Source organism: Bos grunniens, chromosome 9 (assembly GCF_055505025.1).
Source record: "Bos grunniens cultivar Pamir isolate PY7600 chromosome 9, Bosgru_T2T1.0, whole genome shotgun sequence".
Classification (NCBI taxonomy): domain Eukaryota; kingdom Metazoa; phylum Chordata; class Mammalia; order Artiodactyla; family Bovidae; genus Bos; species Bos grunniens.
This window is the reverse complement of record NC_141173.1, coordinates 72,003,028-72,027,412: the sequence shown is the minus strand read 5'-3', so window position 1 is coordinate 72,027,412 and position 24,385 is coordinate 72,003,028. Positions and strand designations below refer to the sequence as shown.

Genomic DNA, 24,385 nt, shown 5'->3' with positions numbered 1-24,385 from the left:
GATGGTTGGATGGCATCACGACAGAGTGGACATGAGTTTGAGCAAACTCAGGGAGATAGTGAAAGACAGGAAAGCCTGGTGTGTTGCAGTCCATGGGGTCACAAAAATTTCAGCCAAAAGCAACTGAACAGCCACAACAGGAAAGCTGAGATAGAACAACCTGGTCAGACTACAGTGGCAATGTAAACCTGGAAGAGATTATTGGAGTCAAAAGATTACTTGGAGGTAATGCTATCAATTATCTTTAGAATTTAAAAAAATTTTTTTCTGCTTCAATTTTCTTTTATATTATACTTCAATAAAATTATAAGGAAAAAACTATAGAAGATTTTGGGGGCTTGTTTTTAAAAATAGGTTGCATTGCTTTTAGAACTAGGAAGAGAGGAAATGTCAAGTTTTAAATGAATCATTCTAACTGGATGAAGAGACTAGGGAAGACTTGTAAGTAGCACATGTCCTCTACCATCCAGAGTTCATACCTGAAGATCATCTGTGGCCTACACTTCAGTGTTTGGTTATTTCTTTCCAGAAAGCAATTCTGTTTCCCATACACCTTTAATATAGACATGCCTTTTTAAAAGCAAATTATTATGATGAGATGGTTGGATGGCATCACCGACTTGATGGACATGTGTTTGAGCAAGCTCTGGAAGTTGGTGATGGACAGGGAAGCCCGGCGTGCTGCAGTCCACGGTTGCAAAGAGTTGGACAGGACTGAGCAACTGAACTGAACTGATAATGAAAAACATATATACACTTAAGGAGTTCTTATGTGACTCAAGTTTCATCTAGCTAGTGTTGTTGACATTGATAAACCACTCGGCTTTGGTTTGCTTTTAGCTTACAAGGTCATTAAACAAGTTCAGTGGAAATACAGTCTATTTGTACAGTAGTGCACATTTGAAGACTCTTATAATTTGTCAATAATTAGACTCCTCCAAAGAAATATTTTACATTTGTTAAGGACTTGCTCCCCAAAGTCTTCTGATTGTATTACCTGCTATAAGAATAAAATATGGGCACTTTATCATTGTCAATAGTTTTTTCCCAAGAGAATAATCTTTATGAAAAATAATATCACACATCTATTTTTGGTAACTTAGCTAGGTGTGTGTGTGTTTGTTAGTCATTCAGTCGTGTCCGACTCTTTCCAGTCCTGAGGACTGTAGCAGACCAGGTCCTCTGTCCATGGAATTCTCTAGGCAAGAATACTGGAGTGGGTTGCCATTCCTTTCTCCAGGAGATCTTCCCGACCCAGCAATCGAACCCCGGTGTCCTGCATTGCAGGCAGATTCTTTACCATCTGAGCCACCAGAGAAACCTTAACTTGGCTCTATACCAGATAAATTAGAATTTCTAATTTCTAAATTATCCACGTTAAATAGAGGTACAATTAAGAAAGTTTTGTCAATTTGAAAATTCCAGAATGAGGGAAGAGGTTGGAATAAAACATAAAATGTAAGACCATTTAAAATCTTAAGTAAATGCCTAATGCATTTGTGAGACAAATATGCAGTATACATTATTGCCACAACCAGTTTGTTTGAATATTTAAATGGAAGTTTTTCTAAACTATTATTTTCTATATTTTTACTTGTGTTTTTGGCCACTTCACTCTCTATAACCAGGACATCAGTTATAACATTTAAAAGGATCATGCTAAGTCACTTCAGTCGTGTCCGACTCTGCGCGACCCCATAGACGGCAGCCCACCAGGCTCCCCCGTCCCTGGGATTCTCCAGGCAAGAACACTGGAGTGGGTTGCCATTTCCTTCTCCAATGCATAAAAGTGAAAGTGAAGTCGCTCAGTCGTGGCCAACTCTTAGCGACCCCATGGATTGTAGCCTAACAGGCTCCTCCATCCATGGGATTTTCCAGGCAAGAGTACTGGAGTGGGGTGCCATTGCCTTCTCTGTAAAAGGATCATACGTAATACATTTCAAAGTTTACTATCTTGAAAATATAACTCCCATCGGGGAGTTTAATATGGCTTTCTTGGATTCTTGCCTTTATTGATATTGCATAAGGGTTACATCCATGAGTGAGGTCTTGGAAATCTGGTAACCAACGAATTTTTCATGACACAATGTAACTCCCTTAGCAATGTGGTACTAAAACCAAGAAAGTGACATTTCCTCCATTATCTTTGGCTGCAGCTATGAGTTTCCTTTCGAAGAGACCACAAAGCAGGACCCAACCACTTTAATAATCCTGATAGAACCAGAGTGAGTGAAAGTAATGAGCACAGACAGAGAAGTCTGGGAAAAATGAAACGGTAGGGGAGGAAGTCCATGCTTGGAGGCAAAGACCTTCAGTCACCAGCATCAATTTTACACTGGTTTATAAACCAGGATATTGGGGAGAGGGGGGCTGAGAATAGGAGCTGGGAGGACGGTTGTTTTTAATATACTGTTTTTCCCTTTGGTTTTTCCGTTTAATCCTGTGGTGTTGAAAGCACAGCTTTCTCAAAGACAATTTGACCTATAGTCAACATTATAAATCACTCCCTAACCTCGTAAGCTGCGGGTCTGCAATGAAGATCTGTAATCAACACTGTAACTCATTCTTCTAAGCACAGAAGTTAAAAAAATTAAGAAATCCTCTAACCATAATCCTGATGGTCAATTCTAGAAAACAAGTACAAAAATAAGATAGCTTTTTTCTTTCTCAAAAACACTTTTTATACATCAACACTGCTTGAAGCCATTACTATTTCAGCTTTCTAAAATCAATAAATGTAGGGCACAAAGCAATGAGAATACTGTGAACCACAGGGTTAACGATTGTACTACTCCTCAAAATTTAAAACAGAATGAAAATCTTGGTTTTAAAGTTTCAGTGAATGTAATCATTTTTTCCAGTTATCTGGAACTGTTCTTATGTGTAGGATCACATCACCCTACCAGCTTACTAGTAAACTGTGAAGCAGTTCTACCATCAACCATGATCCAAGATACAGAGCAGCCCAAGTGAGGTGCCAGGAAAGTGCCAAAGATGACAGCTCTAAGTAAGAACATAAATAAGAAAATATATGACAGGAATGTGAAATAACAGTATGGTTCTGGATTTAGGAAACTTTTAGCGTCATTCTACTCTGTATGGATCAAAACAATACTAAATGCTTGGATCTGGGCATTACAACTTTAGATGAACAATACAAAATAAATGTCTACTGGAGAACGATTGGTTTAGAAATCATGAGCTATGAGGAAAAGTTGCACAGATTAATTTTTCTGACAACTTGGCAAAAGAAAGAGGAAGATAGACTATGGTGATATATGTCAAAAACTAGAAGAATAGACCAGTCTCTGCAACTTCAAAAAACACAACCAGGCACTTTTGCAAATACAGTATTTTACTCCACATAATGCAGAAATAAAGTGATAAAAAGAAATAGAGGTGGCTGAGTATTATTACTTTGAGCATCCAAGCAGAGATCCTGTGATCACGTGCCAAGGGGGACGATGAAGAAATTCTTAACTTTTCACCCAGCACTATGATTTTGTGGATCTCAATGCATGATCCTTTGCCAAACATAACTTTTTATTTAAAATTTTTAGAGATCAAAAAGCCAGAAGTCACTTAAAAGTTTCAGTGTACATTAAATACTGTTACAAATTATACACTAAAATAATAGGGAAAGGCAATAGAGTCAGACAGCACTTATATTTTGAAACATGTTGATAACAGCTTAGTAATAATACTTCTAGCAGGTGAAGACTATATTGCATGCAGTATAAAAGGAGAAACAATTTAAATATAAACAGTGGCACAGAATTTGAAGTTGGCATGACTGATGCTATCACTAACATTGCCTAGATTTCCATATGCTGTTTCTGCATGTAAAAAACAGGGTCACTTGTTTGCTTAGGTTGGACCACACACACAGAGGGATCATTCAAATCCTCTTGCTCTTCATATTCTCTTGTCCATGTCAATAATTAATCCACTTACTCATCATTTCTCTAAACATATGTTTGCCCTCCTTATAGAAGGGCATCATTTAAATCCATCTCCTTGGACTCTAAATGCTTTAAAAGCCTTAATGTTCAACCAGAACAGGCTATAATTTTAATAATATTTTCCATTACATTTAAGGAATTACTTGGTGGGAATGGATTAGAAGTTTTGAAATTAGCACGTTCCTTTTGCATGACTTATCTGCAACAGCTCCTCTGTCTGGTCATTACATTTCTTCATCTCCACACTTTAGTGACTGCTCCCAGAGTTGGATGAATACTGAGAACAATAAAAATCATTAATGTTTAGGATCAACAGAGCATTGCCTGTTTGTCTCTATCCTTTTTCCTTGATAATTTTTCTTCATAGCACTTTCACAACCCTGATTACAGAGTTGTAACCTTTATCCAAAATCCTTGGTAGCACTTGAACTTCCAAATTTATATTTTTAGACTTTTTATGAAGGCCTTATGGGCATACTCCCATCAGGTTTTGTGATGAATCCTTATAATCAAACACCAACATTCCTTCAATGCAGTGCATGGGCATTCATACCAAGAGGGATAAACAAAGACTACAAATAGCTTCACCTTTCCCCAGGTCACGTTCTGCTGCCAGAGAAGTTCAAGTCAGGTCAGGTTTTGCTGCCAACTGAGTTAGGAAATACCTTTCAGTTTGAAGAGCTTTTTGAATTTCAGAATCACAGATAAAAGATTGTGGAATTGTAAATATTTATTCTTGGTCTATTTTCTATCCAGCCTCCCAACTAAGATTTAAGAGCTTTGGAGACCTGAATATTTTGTTTATCTTTTTCATTTTATCTCCAAAGTCCAGAATAAAGACACACAACCTCAATAAACAGCTGTTGAGTGAATGAATGAATGAATGAGATGGTCTGGCACTAGAGTTCTGTCTCATAGAAGAACTCCATAATTTATACCAGATTCTCTCTCTTAAAGATTTTAAATAATAATACAGAGTTTATTATTATTTAAAGAGTAATACAGAGTGGAATACAGGTGATGGACTATAAAGAACCTGAAAAACAAGACAAAACAAATCAACACAAAACTATCAATGGAAGGCATTAAGCAAAAACAGTTAGGCAATAAAAGACATAAGCAGAAGCCATGAGGTAGAACAGAGGAGAGAAGGTCATTCTTTGGTCAGAAATGTTAGAAATAACAGAGACAGTGAGAAAGATGCCGGAGTCCACACAATAGACTCTAAGACTTGTGATTAGTGATACCATACAAAAAGTCCATTAACTAAATCATTGTTGTTTGATATTGTTCCTTGCAACTTGATAATATCTTAGATGAACTACACAACTTCACTGAGCCTCCAACCTTCACTTATGAAATGTGAGTTTGGAGAGAAGATGGCAAAATTTCCTTCTAAATAAAACAATTTCTCAAACATTTGTATACAGAGTCACTTGAAGGGATGTTTAAACTCAGATACTGGACTCCACTTCTCAGAGTGTTTTTGTTTTGTTTCGTTTGGTTTTGTTTTTGGTGGCGCCACACAGCTGGATCAAACTCAGCCCTGGAAGTAAAAGAGCCGAGTCCTAACTACTGGACCACCAGGGAATTCCCCAGAGTTTTTGATTTAAGAAGATTTGGGTAATGATGGAAAATTTGTCTTCTGAAGATGAAGGTGATGCTAGTAGACTGCTGATCTACTACATAAGCAGTATCTATTCTACAAAACACATGTGAGCCATTATCCAAATTCCAGTGCCCTTTGGTGTTTGTCCATCTATAAAGACATCTGCAAGCTTCCCATCTACTTTTGATATTCAATTTAATTTCCAACCCTGAAATGCGAAAAACAATGACAGAATTTCTTTTCAATGTGATGCCTCTTTAGCCATAAAGCTAATGTTTTTGAAATTAGATGAAACTCATGTTCAATATTGTCTCACAGAAACCCAGAGACAGCCTTGACAGAAGAGAAATTTCAGTATTTTTATTCCCTTTGGACCTACTTGTGGCAGCTGCTTATTTTCCAGCATTCAGAAATTTTTAACTTCAAATGACACAGCATCGCCAATCTATGTCCAACTGAGTTTAAGACACTCACAAAGTTGCTCACTTCCCTGGCAAGTTTTTATGAACTCAAAACTTTACAGAATAATTTTGATTGCTCTTAACAGTGCAAAAAAAGAAGCTACACAGCTTGATTTTTTAACACTCAGATCAAAATTATCACTAGAAAAAAACATTTTCAATGTGGCAGACTCAAAAGTAAAGTTTCAGAAAATCTAGAACCACCAAATAAATAGAATGACTTCTTTGGGCATAATTATACTTCAAAGAAAGTAAATGCTATTATTCACTTGAAAAGACAAGAAAATAGGTGCAAATCACTGTAAGTGCTCCATAGCTCACTGGAAAATGTCTTGGAAAAATATTTTATTACCAAATGACACCTTGGCAAAGCTAAGCCACCCCACTTTCCTGTGGGAGGAAAATTGTGGTGGGGGCAGAGATAGCCTGGGGCAATGTTACAGGTGATTGATCCATGGGTGATTAATTACTGCATACAAATATGGGTGTGACAAAGCATTTAAAAGGCACTCAAAGTGCACATCTGGGTCACCTGATGCTCTTCCGGAAATGAACAATGGATCCCTGAAGACTGAACTATGCATGGTGCCATAGCAGGAAAAAGAAGATGGAAAAGGAAGGATTAAAAAGTTGACAATGATCCTTTTTTTCTGAAGCCAATTTATTTTTCTTTGAGCTAAAAGGATTCTGCCTCAAGGCTGGAGTAAAGCAGCCTTTCCAAGAAGCCACATTTATCACACCAAAGAATAGCATCACAAAGGAGACAGCATGATAAATACCTGGTTTGGGGATCCCAGGATAGAGTGTCCAGAAATGAGGATAAGAATTTATTTATTTCCTTCAAGCCTGGGCTCTAGCTCAAATAATAGTCTCAGCAAAATTTGCTTTAAAATGCCCCATCTATTCATTGGTTTAAGACATTAGATACATTCATTACATGATGCTCCATCATATTCTAAAAAGCTTTATAGAGTTGTCCTCTGATCTAAGACACACATGCAAGTTATTTGTTATGGTGATTGCTTGCTTTGCAGGGTCTCTGCCCTTGACCTGATCCTATAGATCAATGTCAGGCCAAGTGAGATCTCCAGCAAGGGATAGCATGAACCCTCTCGCCAAGGTTAGGCTTTTGAAGCTAAAAGTTGGTCCCTGATTCCGGGATCAAACGGACTTGGGTTTGAATTTTATCTCCAGACTTAAAATTGTATGACCTTAAGTGACTTAACCTCTGGAAGTCTCAATTCTCTCCAGCGTAAAAGGAGACTAACTATAAATCATGCCTCAAAGGATGTTTGTGAGTGAAAATGAGGTATGATATATATATAAAGTGTTCATGTCTGGCACATAGTAAGTGTTCAATAAATATCAGTTACATTACTCTTATTTATATCCTTATTTTTTATAGTCTAGCTTCTATCAATGACTGTCCATTAACTCATTTGTCAGATTAATTCACCATATTAATTATCCATTAATTATTTTAATTAATTATCTATCCCATTAATTAATTATCCTTTCCTACTGTTAAGCATATAGACTGATGCCCAGGAAATTCTGAATGCTCTCAACAGCAATCTACATCTGAGAAGCCTGTACATTGAGTTTTATGCTTAATAAAAGCCAAATAAATTTATTCTCAAACTTGACTGTGACCACTTTAATTCTTATCGAAATTTTGTAACTTAATAAATATTTTATAAACTTATAAAGCAAAAACAAAGAGTTATTATCACTGTGGAAGCTAAGTGAAATGCTTTGGAAAGATAAGGAGAAAAATGATTTCTGCCAAATTAAGTGACAAAACTACAGAAGGTTAGGGAGAAAGATCACAATAATCTAGAAAGTTATGTATGTAAATTGCCTCATATGTTTATTTAAGATCATTCTGCATTTTAAAGAAACAGAAGTGGAAATTGTAAAGAAGGCATTTTGGATGTTGCTTATTGAAAGAAAGATACTAGAGATCTCTGATCAGCAGATAAGTATGTCAAGAAAACCTTCTGGCCCTAAATCAAAAGATTGACAATGGAATGTCTATACATATTTTTTAAGTTAAAATCAAATATTTGGTAAATGAATACATTGTTCCCCCTGACTCCATTGGTATATTTGAAAGCAAACAATACAACACCAAGAGTGAACTCTAATGTAAACTATAGACTTTCGGTGATGATGATGTCTCATACTAGGTTCATCAATTAATTGTAACAAATGCATCACTCTGATGAGGGATGTTGATATTGGGGAAGCTATGCATGTCAGACTTTATTTTTTGGGGCTCCAAAATCACTGCAGATGGTGATTGTAGCCATGAAATTAAAAGATGCTTACTCCTTGGAAGGAAAGTTATGACCAACCTAGATAGTATATTGAAAAGCAGAGACATTACTTTGCCAACAAAGGTCCGTCTAGTCAAGGCTATGGTTTTTCCAGTGGTCATGTGTGGATGTGAGAGTTGGACTGTGAAGAAGACTGAGCACCGAAGAATTGATGCTTTTGAATTGTGGTGTTGGAGAAGACTCTTGAGAGTCCCTTGGACTGCAAGGAGATCCAACCAGTCCATTCTAAAGATCGGTCCTGGGTGTTCTTTGGAAGGAATGATACTGAAGCTGAAACTCCAGTACTTTGGCCACCTCATGCGAAGAGTTGACTCATTGGAAAAGACTCTGATGCTGGGAGGGATTGGGGGCAGGAGGAGAAGGGGACTACAGAGGATGAGATGGCTGGATGGCATCACCGACTCAATGGACGTGAGTTTGGATGAACTCCGGGAGTTGGTGATGGACAGGGAGGCCTGGCGTGATGCGATTCATGGGGTTGCAAAGAGTTGGACACGACTGAGTGACTGAACTGAACTGAATGCATGTGTGAGGGCATAGAGTATATGGGAAATTTATGTACCTCCCTCTCAGTTTTGCTGTGTGTCTAAAACTGTTCCTAAAAGAGTAAGTAAAATGTCTTTAAGAAAAGGTTAGGTAAATGATCATTGCTGGTCCCAACTGAATTTGATATATATGTGTGCTAAGTCACTTCAGTCGTGTCCAATTCTTTGTGGCCCTTTGGACTGTAGCTTGCCAGGCTCCTCTGTCCATGGGATTATCCAGGCAAGAATACTGGAGTGGATTGCCATGCCTCCTCCAGAGGATCTTCCCAACCCAACCTGAGTCTCTTATGTCTCCTGCATTGGCAGGTGGGTTCTTTACCACTAGCATTACCTGGAAAGCCCAAATTAGATATAGCATTATTCAAATACTTAACTCACTAAGCTGGTTTTTAAAGTTCTAAACTTAAATAGGTTAAGGAAAGGGAACTACTTTAGCAAGTAGATAGGGACTTGTTCTTGTGTTTTTCCCACAACCATAGTCAGTCACATAAAATACTATTTCCTTTAATACATGAGATTCAGGCCAAAAAGTGTTGCCATGAGGTAGCAAAAGAGGGGCATTTGGAGCAGAAGTTCTCAAGCATTGCTCTACTAACTGACATCCTCAAAATTATCAGGAGAGATTTCTAAAAGTACAGATTCCTAAGACCCATGTCCATTATTTGGATACAATAATTGGTAAGACCTAGGAAACTGTGAGGTTTTTTTTAAAGTTTCCTAAATGCTTCTCATGGGTAACCAGGTTTGAGGAAGGCTAGTGTTGAGCAGCACTGTCTAATCTAAATACAATGCAAGCCACATTTTCTGGTAGCTACATTTCAAAAGGATTTTCTAGTGGCCTCATTTGAAAAAAAAAATTTCTTACTAAGACATTTTCTTTGAATCAGTAAACTCAGAATACTGCCATTTCAACATGTAATCAACATAAAAATTATTAATTAGATATTTTACATCCTTTTTACTTGTACCAAGTCTTTGAAATCGAGTGTCACAGCACATCTCAATTTGGACCAGCCACACTGCAAGTACTCAACAACCACCCATAGCCCAATACGGTTGCCATATGGGGAAGAGCAGATCTGAAGTGTAACAGGGTAAATCATCTCAGCGACGTGGACTATCTAAGTGATGGTACTTTATTTTGATGTTTCACAACTATTAAGTGCTTGAGGCAAGAAAGTGATTAGAAAGGTCAAAAAGGAGAATGAAATAGTATGGAAAATGAAGGATGAATATGATACTTAGCTCTTTGTTAACTGGAAGGTTTTTGTACTGTAAGTTAAGGAAGAGAACATAAATATTCAGAAAAATGAAATAAAACTAATGTCTATGTAAGGAAGAAGGGGAAGGTTGGAGAATTCTATTAAACAAAAACTGTCTACCATACAACTCTAGTTTTTGAGTCCAAAAATAAAATTCCTACAGAGTTCATGCTCATGCTTCAGAAACATGTGGGACAGTAGAGTATGGAATAGAAATATCTTTATGGGAGTTTCCCTGGTAGCTCAGTGAATAAGAATCCACCTGCCAATGCAGGAGACATGAATTCAATCCCCCACCCAGGAAAACCCCACAGGCTGGGAGCAACTAGTAGTTGTGAGTCACAACTACTGAGCCTGTGCTCTGGAACCCGGGAACCAAAACTGCCGAGCCCACACGCTGCAACTACTGAAGCCTGTGTTCCCTAGAGTCGGTACTCGGCAACAAGAGAAGCCTCCATGATGAGAAGCTTGCACACCAAAACTGGCGAGTAGTCCCTGCTCACCACAACTAGATAAAAGCCTGTACAGCAATGAAGACTCAACACTGCCAAAAATAATGAATAAATACGTTTTTAAAAAAGAAATATCTCTACGGAAAAAGTAAACTTCCCAGTATAAAAGCAACTTATAGAAGCTTTTCCAAATGTTTTAAGCTGTGCACACACTTTTTTCATTTATCATGCTATGATGTTAGTGAAAACACATTTTGGAGGCAGAAATAATAAGTCTGAACAAAGAGCTTAACATAGAACTGATGCACATTATCCTTTGGGAATTTAACTAATTTTTTTAAAGATTTCAACAGTAAAGTATTCTAACCAGGAATATCACAGCGAAAAATGCTATAAATCAAACAAAACATTTGTGAAGGAAAGCTCCTTAATTCCTCACCAAACACTTGTATCAATGAAAAAACAATCAGAATAGAACAAATTCAATGTCAAAGGTTAATAGAAATGTGTGAAGTATCGGATTGCAGACGCTTATTTTACAGTGTGTAAAAAATTCTATAGGAGCCCCGTGTTTCATCTGAAGCCTAACACTGCACCTCAATGTATATATGAATCTAACATATGAACTGCATTTTTTCATTTTCCTCTTACCTAGTGACATTCAATGGCACAAAATCAGCTTTTGAAGTAACTATAGAGGCATTGATAAAATTCTAGTAATTTGATTTAAAGCTGAACTCTTTCATTCATAAATGCATAAAATGATGCTACTGATCCTCCATTTGCAGACACATCTTTTATTTGTTCACCCAGTAGAGGCACAGGATTTTCACTGGTCTGTACTTTTGATCAGGTTAGAAGTGGCCAAGGAAATACAGGATGCAAATTATAAATAAGCAGTAACTTGACAACATGAGCATCTAGTTTATAAATTTATACATGTAAGTCACAATGGCTGTATATTAATGATTGACAGATTAATATAGATTTTTCTGTAACTCCTTTAGCGGTAGATTCAAAAGGTGTATAAAATCACAGCAATTAACTTTTAGCAAAGTAAACAGATATGTATCTCAATGTATCTCTTGGGTAGATTTAATAACTGGCTGTTTTCAATTAACAAATTCTAATCAAGACAGCATTAAATAAGCAAAACATTACACTGAGACCAAGTGTTAACTTACTGGGTTGGTCTGAAAGTTCTTTCAGGATTTTCCATTTGAAGTAACAGGAAAACCCATATGAATATTTTGGCCAACCCAACATTAATATACTATAGTTAGTGCTCATTTTTCAGATTTTTATTTACTCATTCAACCAGTGCTTGTATTTTTAACATGCAAAGCCCTTTGTTAGGTGCTGCACTAAGTTAAAATTATAATAAAGAACACTTTGTTCTTTTATAATTTCTAAAAATTGTTTTATTTGTGGCATGCAGGATCTTAGTTCCCTGACCAGGAACTGAACCCATGCACCCTGCAATGGAAGCACAGAATCCTAACCGCTGGACCCCAGGAAAGTCCCATAATAAAGAACAATTTGTTCTTTATGTTCAGTCTATGAGCTCTGTGCATACTTGCAAATACAAACACAAGGCCAATACACACACGGTTGAAAAACTATGCCTGTGATCCCCTGAGTGCCCAGCCTCCTGCTTTCCGCATCACAGGTGAATATGAGATTTTCTCCTGAATTTCTCTCTACCCTTGTAGAACTGATATAAAAACCTGCCCCCAGGTTCTGCAGCATCTGGTTTTTTTTCCCTTCTGTTTAAGTTCCTCTGACCATGTAAGTGCCTCTTATTTACCCTCCATAGATGGCTTCTCCTTTAGAGCTCTTGTGACACAGGTGTACTTGTGATAGTCTGTTTGTTAATCCTATTTTGCAAATAAGTATCATGTAAGTATCACAGGACATGCTAAATAAATTTAACAGTGAAGGCGGTATTAAGGTTGGAGGGTGTAGATGCCAAGAAAATGAAAAAATGATTTATTATCATCACCTCTCCATGAATATTTGACTGGCTGGAGTTTGGTAGTGAAGAAAAAGCAACATCAGTCTATAAACTTGTCCAAAATGTATCCTTACTCATGTTGCTACTTTTGTGATGCTCACCATGGACTTGAACCATGTGACATCAGATTGTTCTATTCTCTATAGGGACTAAGAGGTGACCACATGTTGTCTGTATCTTGAAAGCAACAGGATATTCTAACAGACTGAATGTGGAGTATATAGGAAAGAAAGGAGGCAAGTTTGACTCCCAACTTTTTAGCCTGAGCAATTAAGAGGCTAAAGTTGTAATTATTTGCAATGGGGAAGAATCAGGAAGGAAGGAGGTTTTTCGAGGAAATACCAGATGTTTGAGAAGCCTGTTACATATTCAACCACAGATGTCAAGTAAGCAGTGTGAGTATGCTTCCAAAGTTCAGGGAAAAGGTCTGCAACAGACATACATTGGAAGCCCTCCACATCTGTGTGGATGAGACCACTAAGAGTGTGCGTGGACAGAGAGGAGATTCGAGGGATGAAACTTGCATTCTCCAACATTGGGTCAGAGACAGGATGAAGAATTGGTGATTCTTCAGACCAAGAAGAAGGAGCCAATGAAATAGGAAAAAACAGAAGACTAGAAAGTATTTCAGAGAGGAGGGAGTGGTCAACTGTCAAATGCTACAGAGAAGTAAAAAAAAGATAAGGGCTGAGAAGTGACCATTAAGTTTAACAACAAGGACATGAGTTTGAGCAAGTTCTGGGACTTAGTGATGGACTGGGAAGCCTGGCGTGCTGCAGTCCATGGCGTCCCAAAGAGTTGGACATGACTGAGTGACTGAACTGAACTCACCAGTGACCCTGAGAAGTTTCAGAGAAATTCTGAGTGAATATATGACTGGAGTGATTTTAAGATGAACTGGAAGCAGAACCAAAGACGGGGAGTATAAGCAACTCTTGTGGGTAGTTCTGCTCTAAATAAGAACTGAGTAACAGGGACAATATCTGAAGGGGATTTGGGATCATATGCTTTGCTCGTGGACTTTGTCACTCTCCTCTCACCTCAAATCTTCACCTCACCCCACATGCTGATTCTGGTTGGTGACCTTGTTTATTTCAGTAAGAAAAAAATAGAAACAGTCAGGAAGAAACATCAAGTTGCCACCACAATTTTAACCTCCTACCTGCATTCTTATATATTCAACATGAAACCTGTTGGTTTGGCTGTATGCTTTTCTGCAGTGGTGTATGCCTATGTGGTTCATGGATGGAGCAGGAGAAGTACTGTATTAACCAGGGTTAGGGGATTGCTAGGTGAGGATGATGAAGGGTGTAGGGACAAGAATAAAATACTTATAACTTATACATTCCATTCTTTTTGACTCCTAAAAAACAAGACAGCCTGATTGTCAAAGTCAGGCTTCCCTGGTGGCTCAATAGGAAAGCATCCGCCTGCCAATGCAGGAGACACAAGATATGTGGGTTCGATCCCTGGGTTGGGAAGATCCTCTGGAGAAGAAATAGCAACCCACTGTAGAATTCTTCCCTGGGAAATCCCAGTGACAGAGGAGCCTGGAGGGCTAGAGTCCATGGGGTCTCAAAAGAGTTGGACGTGATTTAGCAACCAAATGACACCATTCTCAAAGTCAGGGACCTGCCAGTCTAATAGAATGACTCAGTCTTGGTAGAATTTGGCAATAAGGAGTTCATGATCTGAGCCACAGTCAGCTCCCGGTCTTGTTTTTGCTCACTGTATAGAGCTACCCCATTTTTGGCTGGTATAATCGATTTGATTTTGATATTGATCATCTGGTGATGTCCGTGTGTAGAGTCTTCTCTTGTGTTTTTGAAAGAGGGTGTTTGCTATAACCAGTGTGTTCTCTTGGCAAAACTCTGTTAGCCTTTGACCTGCTTCAGTTTGTACTCCAAGGCCAAATTTGCCTGTTACTCCAGGTATCTCTTGACTTCCTACTTTTGCATTCCTGTCCCCTATAATTAAAAGGACATCTTTTTTGGGTGTTAGTTCTAGAAGGTCTTGTAGGTCTTATAAACCATTAAGTTCAGCATTACTGGTTGTGGCATAGACTTGGATTACTGTGATATTGAATGGTTTGCTTTGGAAATGAATAGAGATCATTCTGTCATTTTTGAGATCACATCCAAGTACTGCATTTTGGGCTCTTTTGTTGACTATGATGGCTACTCCATTTCTTCTGAGGGATTCTTGCTCTTAAATTAAAGTAGGGAAAACCACTAGACCATTCAGGTATGACCTAAATCAAATCCCTTGTGATTATACAGTGGAAGTAACAAATAGATTGAAGGCATTAGATCTGCGAGACAGAGTGCCTGAAGAACTATGGACGGGGGGGTTCGTGACATTGTACAAGAGGCAGTGATCAAGGCCAGCCCCAAGAAAAAGAAATGGAAAAAGGCAAAATGGTTGTCTGAGGAGGCCTTACAAATAGCTGAGAAAAGAAGAGAAGCTAAAGGCAAAAGAAAAAGGAAAGATATACCATTTGAATGCAGAGTGCCAAAGAACAGCAAGGAGAGATAAGACAGTTTTCCTTAGCATTAAATGCAAAGAAATAGAGGAAAACAACAGAATAGGAAAGACTAGAGGTCTCTTCAAGAAAATTAGAGATACCAAGGGAACATTTCATGCGAAGATGGACACAATAAAGGACATAAATGGTATGGACCTAACAGAAGCAGAAGATATTAAGAAGAGGTAGCAAGAATACACAGAAGAATTATACAAAAAAGATCTTCATGACCCAGATAACCACAATGGTGTGATCACTCACCTAGAGCCAGACATCCTGAAATGTGAAGTCAAGTGGACCTTAGGAAGCATCACTACGAACAAAGCTAGTGGAGGTGATGGAATTCCAGTTGAGCTATTTCAAATCCTAAGAGATGATGCTGTGAAAGTGCTGCACTCAATATGCCAGCAAATTTGGAAAACTCAGCAGTGGCCACAGGACTGGAAAAGGTCAGTTTTCATTCTAATCCTAAAGAAAGGCAATGCCAAAGAATGGCAACGCCAAAGAATATTCAAACCTCTGCACAATTGCACTCATCTCACATGCTAGCAAAGTAATGCTCAAAATTCTCCAAGACAGGTTCAAAGGTACATGAACAGTGAACTTCCAGATGTTCGGGCTGGATTTTGAAAAGGCAGAGGAACCAGAGATCAAATTGTCAACATCTGTTGGATCATCAAAAAAGTAAGAGAGTTCCAGAAGAACATCTACTTCTACTTTACTGACTACAACAAAGCCTTTGACTGTGTGGATCACAGCAAACTGTGGAAATCTTAAAGAGATGGGAATACCATCTGACCTGCCTCCTGAGAAACCTGTATGCAGGTCAAGAAGCAACAATTAGAACTGGACATGGAACAACAGACTGGTTCCAAATCGGGAAAGGAGTACCTTGAAGCTGTATATTGTCACCCACTTATGTAACTGCTATGCAGAGTACATCATGTGAAATGCCAGGCTGGATGAAGCACAAACTAGAATCAAGATTGCCAGGAGAAATATCAATAATTCAGATACACAGATGACAACACCCTTATGGCAGAAAGTGAAGAAGAACTAAAGAGCCTCTTGATGAAAGTGAAAGAGGAGAGTGAAAATTTTGGCTTAAAACTCAACATTCAGAAAACTAAGATCATGCATCCAGTCCCATCACTTCATGGCAAATGGATGGGTAAACAATGGAAACAGTGAGAGACTTTATGTAGGGGGGCTCCAAAATCACTGCAGATGGTGACTGCAGCCATGAAATTAAAAGACACTTGTTCCTTGGAAGAAAAGCTACGACCAACCTTACAGCGTATTAAAAAGCAGAGACACTACTTTGCCAACAAAGGTCCATCTAGTCAAAGCTATGGTTTTTCCATTGGTGATGTATGGATGTGAGAGCTGGACTATAAAGAAAGCTGAGTGCTGAAGAACTGATGCTTTTGACTGTAGTGTTGGAGAAGACTCTTGAGAGTCCCTTGGCCTGCAAGGAGATCCAACCAGTCCATCCTAAAAGAAATCAGTTCTGAATATTCACTAGAAGGACTGATGCTGAAGCTGAAGCTTCAATACTTTGGCCACCTGATGCAAAGAACTGACCCACTGAATAAGACCCTGATGGTGGGAAAGATTGAAGGTGGGATAAGGGGATGACAGAGAAAGATATGGTTAGAAGGCATCATGGACTCAATGGACATGAGTTTGAGTAAGCTATGGGAGTTGGTGATGGACAAGGAAGCCTGGCGTGCTGCAGTCCATGGGGTCGCAAAGAGTTGGACATGACTGAGCAACTGAACTGAACTGAACTGAATCTTGGTGGAACTGTCAAGATGGCAGCAGCTTACAGTAGCTTTAAAGTTCAAACAAGCAAACAAAGGACCCAAAGTCAAAGGGTTTTCAAGGAAAAGACCAAGATTTTCAAAATACTTATTTTGTTTCTTAGGCAAAAACAACAGAGTAATTCTACAGAAATAAACTGAACACTTTGTGTTAAACATCCAGTATGCTAGTACAGAGCAAAATTTTCTTGTTTGGGAAATACTGTTCAGAATAAAAGTTCCAAATGACCACAACCAATGCTCTTAACTCAACACACATGTTATCTATGGAGGTGCAAAGCCAGTTGAGAGCTGAAGCCAAGAATAGAAGTCTGAACAGACATAAACTCCCACTGGGCAGAACAGTTTTCTATAATCTTTTTAAATAATCTTCAGACCAGCTTCTATGAATCCCTTAGGAACAGGACCCTAATAAAGTCCATGGCCTATGAAAGCTATTTATAAAACTTTTCTGAGAAGGTTACACAAATATATTGTCTCAAGCACTGTGTAACGAAAAGTTATAACCTATTCCTTAGAGGATATCCAAGTTTTTAACAGATCTTAAAGCTATCTTTATGTAGGTTAGGGATTTGCAAAGAAAAAGTAGTCTGATTATACTTTTTATATGTATTCAAATCTGCTGTGATAATTCTTTATCATCATAATAACCACCATCATTTATCTTCTAGACACTAAACTAAGCACTTTACATATATTTTCTCAGTTAATCTTCACACACACACATACACACAAAACTATGAAACAGTAATAGTATTTCTATTTTAGAGAAAAAGAATGGGGATGTAAATAAACTAAATGACTTTTTAGCATCTTATGATAACTAACCAGGAAAACCAGGATTCACACCCAAGCCTCCACCCCAATTACTGACCATAAAGCCAGTGTGGGCTGAGCAATCATTATGTGTGTGTGTGTGTGTGTGTGCGCGCACTGCAATACCCTTATCAAGCAGATTGGTATGGACACTATAACAACCTATACTAACCAATCTGTTGCCCAGACATCAGCCTTACAAAAACCAAAAACCTGTCAAATCCAATTTTTAAATTCTTCATCTGTCAAAAGGGATGAAAATTAGTACCAGTGTCTTTGTTTACAATTATTTAATGGGGAGACCCAGCATATTGAAAAAGAAATGCGGAATGGGTTTTAAAATCAGATATTCCCTCCCTACTAAGTATAGGCTCAGTGGTAAAGAATCCGTCTGCCAATGCAGGAGACGAAGGTTCGATCCCTGTCAGAAAGATCCCCTGAAGGAAGAAATGGCAACCCGTTCCAGTATTCCGGACTGAGAAATCTCAAGGACAGAGGAGTCTGGTGGGCTACAGTCCATGGGGTTGCAAAAAGTCAGACACAATTGAGTGCACACACACTAAGTATGGAAGCCAGGATAAACCTCTGACCACATTATGATTAAATGTCTATGGTTTTCATTTATTCAAATTCACACTTAAGTCATTATTTCTGATAAAGTAATCCTGCCAATGATATTAGCTGCCAAGTGGTAAACTAGATTTCAAGTTCACCTGCTGAATCCATAAATGCTATATTTATGCATTTGTTAACCCAAGATTTTAATGGAAAAAAATGAACATATTAATAAAATGTTCTATTTAGAATACACAAGTCAAATTTATGCCATTAAGGAAGGGTTGTTTTCTCAAAATGGGGCCAGGGTCGGGGAAAGGCAAGCACTACCCAAAGCAGATTATATGCAGACATGAGGAAATTAAAAATGAAAAGTAAATGAAAATGAGCAACAGAAATCCATATTTCAGAAGTAAGGTTTTTAATATCTCCTAAATGAAACTTTAAAGAATACAGAATTTTTAAATGAAAGTTGAGGCTGGAATGCAACTCACCAATGTAAAATAATCCTTTGAATCTTTTCTTTTCTAACCAGGGTGAAGACCTAACATAGGTAGCAAGAAAATTTCTCAATTTCGGCCCTCATTTTCTCCTCTTTTTCTTAAAACCAATACATGGTAATTCGCCATGGTTAAATTTCCTGAAAGAAGCTAAGAAAGCATACAAGTTCTTTACACACATGCAAATTTATGTATATAGATAGATAGAGATAGAGATAGAGAGATATAGATATTGATATATGTGTATTTCACCAAAATATATCCCAGTTGCACACTGCAGGCTTGGATTCCCTGGAAGCTGCCCCCTCAAGGAAAGCAAACTGGATACTAAATAGAAGTTGAGGTCTTAAGATCTTGAGGTCCATAGATTTACCAATCTAATCTTTTCTCTCCTGCACTAATATTGCAACAAAACAGATGGTAATAGTTCAGATGCATACACGTAATTTTTTCAGCCTGAGATCTGGGTTCCTTATTCCTTATCATTAAGATCACTTTAGAAATTTGAGAAGAAATAAGGAAGATGAGTCTACTGTTCTTAGAAAATCACGACTCCATAGGAAAAATAAAAATAGAGATTAGAAATCCCCCAGCTGGGGAGTCAAGGTCTTAGTTAGGCATGTACAGCTTTCTAAATCCCATAAAAATCTCAACATCTGACCCATTTCATTTTTACAAGGGAAGGGGCGATTGCTCTGGAAAATATGCGTAAAAATCCGCAGCATTCAGAGGCATTAAACAGTTTTATTTCACATTTGTTTCCTGTGTATCCTGCTTGATAGACACACTGCAGCACCTGCTGCTCTAAGTCTGCTCTTCGTCAGCTTCCAGCCTTCTCAATTCAGAAAGCACTGGTTTGAGCAGCTTTTCCCACAGCTGAGGTCATGCTGCCCTCTTCTGGTCACTGCACAGAATGTCCTGAAATGACCCTCGAAAGGAATGCAAAGTGGAGAACTAGAGATTGTTGTCTCGTTTATAAAGTGTTTTTCAGCCAGTAAATTAAAACCAATTTTATTCAAGATGGCAATGCTATAATAATTTTAAATTTGGTATGTTTTAGATAGAAGCTATTCCTGAGAAGTTTTGAAGTCTTTATCTAAACATTAAATTGATAGCTCTGATGTTTTTGAATATGGTTTTCATATTACCTAAATTTTAATGATCTATTTTGTACAATGTGAACATAAATAAAACATTTAAAAATATTAAAAATAACAATCATGTATGGTAAACTGTAATATTGGCTAAGGCATTCTATTTCTCTCCAGTGAATCCAAATTTAGAAACACTCAAAGGGAAGCAAGGAAGTGGAAGACAAAAGCTAACAACAACAGAAATTACACTGGAATTTCACCAAAGCACAAATACAAGAAAATACAGGCACTTTTCAAAAGATTCTTTTTGTCTCTAATTTTCAGAATCTGAAAACATATCCACTAGAATTCCATATCTCAAAAAAATAGTTTTTCTTCTGCTCTTGTTATTACTACAAATCAATAACTGGCATGTTAATGCAATTGTCTCTCCAGATTTTTGTGGACAGGAACTGCATGTTAGTCTAGCATGAGAATCTATGTCTTAGGTTCATTCATCTTAAAGAGATCTTTAAAAAGCAGGTTGTTCTCTGCAAATATTAGCAACATTCTGTCAACACTATGGAATGGATACCTAATCCTGGATTATTTTTTAAAAGTCCAATTCCCCTAACAACCAATTATAGATAGCAATATTCCTTTATTTATAACTGCTTCCAAAAATTACATTAATTTTTACTTTATTTGATGGCAAGGCAAAGAACTAGCTGTAATCTTTTGTAAAATACTCTTTCATGATTTCACCTTCAGGCAGGTTTTCTTCACATCACTCATTTCCGGACAAATGGCTCCCCTCGTCTTTCCTTCTCTTTAAAGGCACATCCTTGAATCTGCTAGTTCACCTGTGTATTAAGGGCCCAGCAAGGATTCTGTTGTTAAGTCCCTAATTCAGGAGACTCCATTGTCCTACATCACTGCTGGTGGCCTAAATTAAAGGGAACAAGTGCAGATCAGGAAAATACTGCACAAACTCAAAGTGTACAGTGCAAATGATGGCCTGAGGGAGATGATGCTTATACATACTGGCTTTGTAAAAGAAATTCTTCCACATCTGTACACACCTCCATGGAAGCTAACAAATTGCCCTTGTTAGCTTATTTTTCAGGCACTAAAAAGCATTTCTGGACTCATTGTATGTTTATGATGCTCATCCCTGATATTCTTCACCAATATACCCGTATCAATTTACAAAGTATATTCCTTCCACATATATTAAACAGAGAATATTTTAATCTTCAACAAAATGACAGTTCCTATCATCAGTTTAGCCTCATGTCCAGAGGCTTCTTGGAGCATATCCTGGGATATGGGGCTCTGTCATCTCAGATGGAAAATAAGAGAACCAAATGAGATCATTTTTCAGGTCTTTCCAACTGAAAAAATTCAGGTTCTAACTGCAAGTAGAGTCTGCAATGGGAGACTTCAGGCCTACATTCCCAGCTCAGTCCTCTCTGGTCAAGACAGAGCATCTTCTCCAGAAATACAGGAAGAAAGTAGCAAGGCCACGTTTTGGTCGGCATACACAGTTACTTCTAGAAAATAACACAGCCAGTAATGATTCTACTAACTCTAGAGAATAATTTACCACAGTCACCATTAATGATTATTTTAGATGATCGTATTAAAGAATATCACTTGTGCCATTAAATAGAAGACTTTGTCTAATTCCCTAAACTGTGTATCATTTAGAAATAAGCTGAGAGGTAATCATGATAGATATTATAGAAATATAATTTTTTTACACTAAATGATTCATCTTAAATAGAATCCAGAACCCAGAATTACGTAAGAACCCCTTCAAAGGACTAAAATCAAACAGGAAGCAGTTTGGGAACTGCCTAGGACAGCCAAATGTCAAGATAAAGGAAATGTCTGTATTTCTTTTCACAGTTGTTTAACTTTCATTATCACAGTACCAAAGCAGAAATGAAGGAATCATAGAATTATAGGAGTAAAGGAACAGTTTACATGCTGTTCCACTCAATGCTACATAGGGGTTTTGTTTTTGTTACATGTTGTTTATATGTTGGGGAAATTTTTCTTTGGTTATTTTCCAGTTTAGATAAAGCAATAAATAATACTTTGCATCTCTTATCCAAACTGGTTGGTAACTGCCAAATGTGAATGCCTTACTAGGAAGGCAGAGTTGAACTGTATAGGTAGAGCAAAATATTTTACTTTGCTGCTGAGAAAAAATTTCAACACATAAGCACAAGTCTGGGGACTGGCAATGATTAAAGCATACAGATACCATTTCAGTTGAGACCCACCAGGGAAAATAACTACTGGGGCAGTACTCAATGCAATAGAAGTGTGACTGGTCAGCTATATGCAACTAAATTATATTTATTTTCAACAAATGATTTCTAATGTTAAGTGAATGCTGACCTTCTAAAATCAAAGGTGAATGTTGACATTCTTTTTTAACTGAAGAAAATAATGTGTAGAATAAATAAATCTTTTAAACTGTTTCATAATAACCTGATATGCATCATTTCCCTCTCTCCTTCTCTTTCTCCCCTCCCCACATCTCCCTCCTTCCATCTCTCTTCCTTTCTGTCTCCTTCTCCACCCGCCCATCACTCCTCTCCAGTCTTGTCTTTCTCTGCCTTCTTCTCTCCTGCATCCCTCAGAAATACAGCTTGCTTTAAAAATGTTACCTTCACTTGCCACAAATAATCTGTAATCTTACCTGAAAATGGAGAGTCCTGAGATTCATCCAACAGGCAGGTTACTGCTTCATTAAAGACACTGTTGTTGTCCACTGTTCTACTAGCCTGATAGGAGAAAGGTCCTTAGAAGATTTACCAAAACACAGAAATTTCTTTGAAGAGAAGCTCATTTCTTAACCTGTCTTATTTTTACTACCACCCAAAGGATAGTTTCAAACTGTAACTGAATGTTAGCTAAACCTCCATCCACCCTGTAGTCTATTAGCAAGACTCCACAGGGCAGCAATGCAACCTGGGACCCTTTGAATGAGCCTCACTTTACACAGTAACACTAGGCAGGCAATAATAAAGGTAATAACAAGTGTTATGCCTTGACCAGTTATTTAAAAATCTAAAAAAACCTCACAGGTTCCTCTCCACATAGGGCTTTGAACTTTGCTTCTGCACGTTAACATCATCCACATTATCATTTTCGTATTTTCTTGAAAATAAAATTTCTAGACTCTTCACATGACAGAAATCTGGAATCAAATTTTGAACTGGATTATTTTATTTCAAAATGCAGCTTGTGGATGGAGATGGAAAAGGTTTTATTTCTTCTTTAAAATTATACATGTATACTCCCTACTAAATAATGGCATAACTGTATCACTTTATGATCCACATGTGGGTAGGTACCTCCCAGCAAGACACAACACACACCCATTTAGCCACACATCTGCTGACCCCTGGAACTCACTAAAGTATATCCAAGCATCAAATCTAAAAGAGAAGACAGGATTTTTAATTTGCAGCGTTTTGTATGTTAATACTTTATTTTCCCCTTATGGATCTCATATTTATTTTTTTATGTGCATTTTGCTCCTTTTAACCCGGTGTCAGCCCTACAAAATGTCACAAGCCTTTGACCCCGTATTTCTCTAACAAGCCAACCAGGTTCAAATGGGATTTTTACATCTGTTTGTAAATTTTAGTTGGGGGCAGTTGAGAGATGGAAAAATAAAGACAAATACTACATTTGTGTAAGGTTTAATTCACATCAGTTGTACAATACTGTGCTGTTGGAATGTGTCTCAATAAATAGGCTTCAAAAAGAAATCACTGCAGTGTAAAAAGTTTCCCTGAACTCATGTGCTTTTTACTGTTCCCGGGTCTCATAATAGCTTTTAAAATTATTTTTTCAGACTCTTAGAGCCATGTACCCCATATTGTGATAGGATATGTTTCTCTGCCCTGCTCCCTAGAGGAGAGTTGGAGACAGGGGAAGTTCAGACAATTTGGCACCATCCTAGTCTAGAAGGGGCCCAACTTGGAGTCATCCTGTTGCCAGAAAAAAATAAGAAGAAGAAATTAAAGTGTCAAAAATGGTTGAGGAATTTAAGCCTATGAAGAGAACTCTCATATTAACTAAACATAAATTGGCAGTTCATATCTACTCATCCGACAGAAAATATTTGAATACCTACCACACCAAGCACTATTCTAGGCACCAGAGATACAGCTCAGAACAAAGTCAGTGCTTCCATGGAGCTGTACAGTGGGTTATAATCCAGAGTACAGCTGTGGCTTTGCTGCTTTTGAAATTATGCCCATTTTTCAGAATAGGCCTGCTCTGAAACCTTTTGGCTTTCAGATGGCATCAGATAAATTCTTGGTATAGTGGCAGAGAAAGAGGCTTAATAAGAATACACAATCGACTATCACAGAGCAAAACCTCTTCCTCTAGGAACATGTGGAGTTTCAATTTCTTAGTTGTA

The 24,385-nt window shown here is 37.7% G+C and overlaps 1 long non-coding RNA gene across 1 annotated transcript; it reads right to left on the bottom strand.

Annotated features, from left to right (window-relative positions):
• Positions 1 to 19,586: 19,586 nt before the first annotated feature.
• LOC147366159 (uncharacterized) lies at positions 19,587 to 22,758 on the bottom strand. The gene is made up of 2 exons (XR_015133199.1): positions 22,649 to 22,758; positions 19,587 to 20,881 (listed from the first exon to the last, which is right to left on the bottom strand). It is a non-coding gene; the product is annotated as an uncharacterized LOC147366159 (long non-coding RNA).
• Between the last annotated feature and the right edge of the window lie 1,627 nt (positions 22,759 to 24,385).